Genomic DNA, 6,000 nt, shown 5'->3' on the forward strand with positions numbered 1-6,000 from the left:
TAAGTGCTTCAGCCTTTGTAGTTTATCCTATATAAGCCCACTTGTCAGCCTTCCATTGCTACAGTCAGCCACACCATTGTCTCAGTGAGACCATTATTATGGCCTCTTACGTAGTCTTTTTACCATCCCCACTCGGCCCACTCTAAACCAGTTCTCACAGCCACAGTAGCCGTATCATTATGACTGGTGTTGGAATGTAAAATGGTGCCCACAGGCTCTCGTACTTAAACACTTGATTCCCAGCACAGTGGTGCTGTTTGGGAAGGTTGTGGAGCCTTTACGGGGTAGAGCTTTGCTGGACTAAGTGGTTCACGGGTGGATCTTGAAGTGTCATAGCCCGGGTCGCGTTCTGTTCTCTGTACTTCCTCACTGTTGCATGGTGACACCTGCTTCCCACTCCTGCCATGTCTCCTCTTGTCATGATGGGCACTATCCTCTGGAGCTGTAAACCAAAACCAAAATAAACCTTTTCCTTCCTTAGCTTGCTTCTGGTTGGGTATTTTGTCTCAGCCATAAGAAAGTAACTGAAAAATTGATATAAGTGATTTAGGGTTCCATCCACCTCTCCCATTGTCCCACCTTGCTGGACTTCACATGAATCTCTGTGTAGTTACTGCATCACATGAACTTGCTCCTGGCTCAGAACTCTGGCCCATGCTGTTTGTTTGCTAAATATACAGTTTTCTTCTCCTGGGTCTTCACATAGATGACTGCTTCTCAACAACGCTAAAGCTGCCTCAATGTCACTGCCTCATGGAAAACTGCTTGAACCTGTCCTTCAGGTTATCTGCTCTAGTCTCTATTTTCTTTCCTTTGTAGTATACATTATCCAAAGTATTTATTTGCCTACTTGTTCATTGTTTGTCTTTCCTTAGCAGAAAGTGAGCTCTATGGCAGAAGGGGCTTTGTTATGTTTACTTCTGTGTCTGCCAGACCTAGAATAGTGTCTAGTACATGGTGAATATTTGAAACTATTTGTTAAAAGACATGGAAGACAAAACTGAGAGAGGTTGGCCTTCCCTTGCTGGAATGTGAGGTCTGCAGCCAGGGATCTTCCCTTTGTGGTTCCACCTTTGCATTCCCAGTGCCCTGTGCAGCCAAGGAAGCCGAGAGATCCTGAGTCAGGGCTCATGAGAACAATGTCCTCTTTCCCTCAGTTTCTGGCTTCCCTTCTATCCACGCTTCAGGAGTTTCAGAAACCTTAGTTCAACTCAATGAAAATAGCACCAGCTACGTCATTTCTGTGACCTGCTGCACATCACCATAGATCAATAACAGTATGTGTATGTATCTTCTCACTTAGGTGGATGAGAATTTTTATTGTAAGTTTACAGGTACCCAATGCATGTGGGTTTGTTTTGCCTATGTGTGGTGCATGTATGCATGTTCATATGTGTATGGCCACACGTGTGTGAGTGCACATACACATGTGCATGTGTTTATGAAGCCAGAGATCAACATCAGGTGTATTTCTTGATCACTCTCCATTTAAATGAGAAGCAGGGTCTCTCATTTGAGCCCAGAGCTCACTGATTCAACTAGCCACATTGCTTCAGGGATCCCATCTCCACTTCTTGAACACTGGGATTACAGGCAGGATGCCACATTCACCGGGCATTTTTATGGGTGTTAGGGATTGGATCTCTGGTCCTTATGCTTATATGGAAAGTACATTATCCACTGAGCCATCTCCTCAGCCCATCTTTTTATAGAAGATATGTCTTGAATTTAAATATGTAATAGCCTATAGTCTTATTTCTATGGGCTTAAACTTAATTTTGCTTTGAACCCTTGTATTGTCCTGCATATTAGATATACAAATCTTCATTTGAAGATGACTCCTAATGCTAAAAGCTATTTCTCCATCTTCCTGGGTACCTTCAAGGAGTTTGTTAATAGCTTTCCTTTTTTGTTGAACAGATTATCTGGCATCTTCTGTCATATTGAAATGCTCAGTACTGACATCTCTTTCTCTGGAGGTTTTGTGCCAAGAAGAGCAGAGATTTTTGTTTTGGATACAAGGCTCTGCTGCTGCAGGCATATTGATTGATTCTCATCAGGGGACAGATAAGGGGTTGTCTGAAGGATTAAGGCAGTTGTGATCAGGGAGAGAAAACAGAGGCCTGGCTAACTCTTTTGGCTTTCTCAATCTTAAATTGAAGATATCATAAGAGGTGAGAGCTTGAAATCAGTGTTAAGCCCACCTAGTCCAGTGCCACTATTTCAGATGATGACAGCCTATTCAGAGAAGAAGGTGATTGTTGCAAAGCTACACAGGTGAGCTACAAAGTCAGAATGAAAACTGACATGGCATCTGGATATAGATGTGTTGGTTACCAAAGTATTGGTAGTGGCTTATTGTGGGGTCTTGAGTGAATCCTCTGAACTTATATTGATGATTCTTATTTGTAAAATGAGCCCACCAATTTCTCCTTTCTACTTTGAGAGAAAAGTACAGGTGAGTATGTAGTTATGATCAGATTGTTTTTACTGAGCATCTTGTTATACATGAGATAGTGCTGGTCTTTCACATGAAAGGTGACAGCATCCTAATTTAAATTAATTTAGGTTTTAAGACATTTATTTCAAGCCTGAGTTACCATGCTCTGTTATTCGTACCACACCATTTCAGAGCCACTGAGTTCCCATGCTTGGAGGCAGCCAGTGTCTCTTAATTCATACTGGATCTTTGTAGAGATAGTTTATGTTTTGGATTTAAGTAATGTGTTTTCTTTCCAAGTGGTTATTCCATAGGCTCTCTCCTTTGAATTGAAACTTGTGATCTGAGGTTAAAAAAAAAACATAGATATATCTGCATAATAAAGATCTGAACACAGAATTCCAGGACCACACAGGAAGGCTCTGGACACGAGAATGAATGTCAGCTACTTGGAAGTCTTTGGACAGCTCAAGCTGTCACTGTAGGAGGTCATTTTTCTTGTGGTTCCCCTTTCTTACTTCATGAACAGGAGCCTGAAAAACCACCAAGGACTTCCTGTAGATCCAATCACATTGTAAAACCCTTGTTGTGGGTCATCTTTTTAAGTGCCAGAGCAGAATGTGACAAAGTCAGTAGTAAAAACAAATGTTTGTTCAGTGAGTTAAAAAGTATAGACACTTGGAATCTTGTTATGTGTGACAGGTCCAACTCTCAAATCTAGTATTGGAACCATTGATCTTTTGCCTAGAGTACTATTTATATGGGACTAAGTGTTTGGTCACAAGTGCCACATTTTAAAGGTGAGAAAGTTGGGAAGGACTGTTTCTAGTCTACAGGCACTAAATGCACCATATCTGTTAGGCTTAAAAGAAGCAAGGGAACTACAAAAAGAGCTGTACATGGTACTTGTCATCATAGCTTGACAGTGAATAAAATACTCTAAGTAGTTCAACAGCACAAAACTAAGTCAGGGAAAAGAAACTTAGTATGGGAAACTGTAACAGTCAGATTCCCAGGGAGCCAGCATTCCAGTGACGCTAGTGCCTAAGCAGAGCAGAATAGAGCTTGCAGGGCTTCCCATGAGAGGAGACATTGAAGGGAAGGCTGTGGGGGGGGGGGAGTGTGTCCTCTAGGAAGAGGGCAGGTGAGCTCTCTCAGGTCACCACCAACTCTGAGCTGGCCTTGGTTTAACATTCAGGTGGCACGTTGCCCTTCCTGTGGACTGTCTTTACTCAGTTTCATCACACTCATTGCTTTGCATTCTCAGGCCCACATAATTAGGTACCTGATTGTGAGCTTAAAGGTTTTCTGGTGCTACTGGAACAAATGACCACATATTTGGTGCCATAAAATGACAAAGGTATATTATCTTACAGCTTGGTGGGTTACAAATCCAACCTTAGTTACCCAGAGCTAAAGTCAGGGTGTCAGCAGGGGTTGTGATCCCTTCTGGAGGCTCTAGAGCAAAATCTATTTCCTGTCCTGTGTGGCTTGTGGAGACTGCAAACATGCAATTCCTAGACCTCCATCTTTAAAGCCAGTAACAGCCACTTGAATGCTCACATCACCTCACTTTAATGTCCTCTTTGGCCTCTGTATGTGTGTGTGTGTGCGTGCATGCACACACACACACATGCATGTCTGTGTGAATGTCTGTGGCACTTGCACACAGATGTGTGGAGGTCAGAGAACAACTTTTGGGGGTCAGTCCAGGTCTTGCACCTCATTCAAGGCAGTTTCTTGTTCACTGCTCCATTGATCAGACTAGCTGGCCTGAAAACTTTTGGTGGATTTTCCTGTCTCCATTCTCCCCCTCCCTGCTCTGTATGCATTTTGGGATTATTGATGTCCACCATCGTATGTGGGTTCTGGGCATACACAGAAAGCACTTTACATCCCGAGCCATCTCCTCAGGCCCCATGTCCTCACATTGTATTGGGCCCATCTAAGTCATCCAGAGTAAACCACTATTTTAAAGTCAGTCTTATCTCTTTGAAAGGGGACTGCCATAGCCGCAGCTTCTAGAGAATGAGGGGTGGCCATTACTCTGCCTACCTCAGTTATAACTTGCTATTCCCATGTCTGGATATACTGGGATGCTAGGAACATCATGTGCATTTGGATTGATCTGCCTTTGGCCATGACAATTTGTGAGGCTGAGCTAATTTGCTCTGCAGTCTCCCTATGGACCTCTGTTGGCACTTTCTTTTTAAAAACATATTCTTTTTATTTATTGGCAGGGAGAGAGAGGGAGAGAGAAAGGGTGCACCAGGGCCACTTGCTACTGCAAATGATCTCCAGATGCATGTGTCACTTTGTGCCTTTGGCTTCATGTGATTACTTACATGGGCACTGGAGAATCAAACACAGGCCATGAGGCTTTGAAAGCACTATACCAGGGAGCCATCTCTCCAGCCCAGCACTTGTTAAACATTAGACTGCTGTTGCTTCTGGGCCTGTGTGTGTGCATGCATGTGTGTGTTTAGCACCCACTTCCTTAACATCCAGGTCTGGAAAGAACTTGCCTGGACCTTGCGCATGATAGCCTTGGAGCTTATAGATGCTAACAGTGGGTTGTGCTTTCTGGGGCTCACATTAATTAGGGTGGTCCAAGTAAAATAAAGCCTTATACTGCCACCCGATACCTGCTTCAAAAAAAAAAAAAAAACTTTTCTGTGTGATAATTAAAACACAGACCACAAACTTGGGTCAAAATGAGGGGGTCCAGTAAACAACGATAACTTGCCTGCTTCCAGAGGTGCTTAAACTCTGAGTGCAGTTTAGTTTCCTGTAAGCTGTTCCTGGTGCATAATTGTGTTGCAGACAGAACAGTAGGAGTTGTGGTCACAGGTGGGTGGTCCTGTCTTTGGTTTCTGTTCCCCAACCATGGCACCTGTCAGAGAAGAACTAAGATTGGAAGGTATCTCCGTGGCAGGAAGCAGCTGGGCCCACACCACCACATCACCGTGTAGGCCCTAGTGTTACTCCTGTCAAGTCTCGACTCTGGTCTTGTACTTGTGTGGCCCTTCCTGACTCCTGTTACCCATGTTCAAGTCCCAAAGCTCAGGCTTCATTCCTAGGGCACTTATTATGTACATCCTTCCCTTGCTTCTGGAAAGGATGAGGAATGTGGAGAGATGGCAGTGTCTCAGCTCCGTGTCCAGCCTCGCTTCTCCATGAGGTGCTCAGCTTCCATCTTGGTGGTGACTGGCAGTGTTTAGGGCTGATTACATTTCTCAATGTCAGGGTCACCTCGATGTGCCTGCTGTCCCATGGCAGCACTGAAAGCCAGAGTTCCTTTATGGGTACAAGGGACCAGGCAGCACTCTACTTCCCTTGAACATTTCTGCTTCTTGTGTAGCCAAACTCTTTAATTCTTTGGATAATGTAATTTACTTTAAAACCCAGGCCAGACCTTCCACTCTCTAACCACATCAAACTGACAAGCTAACTGGCCTTTCTGGTCCTCTTGAAAGATAGGAACGGGATACGTAGGCTGCCCTGGACAGATCCATTTGTCCCGTGCTTCTTTGTCAATACCCCATATACTCTCACTCAGC

This window comes from Jaculus jaculus, chromosome 14 (genome assembly GCF_020740685.1).
Source record: "Jaculus jaculus isolate mJacJac1 chromosome 14, mJacJac1.mat.Y.cur, whole genome shotgun sequence".
Lineage (NCBI taxonomy): Eukaryota > Metazoa > Chordata > Mammalia > Rodentia > Dipodidae > Jaculus > Jaculus jaculus.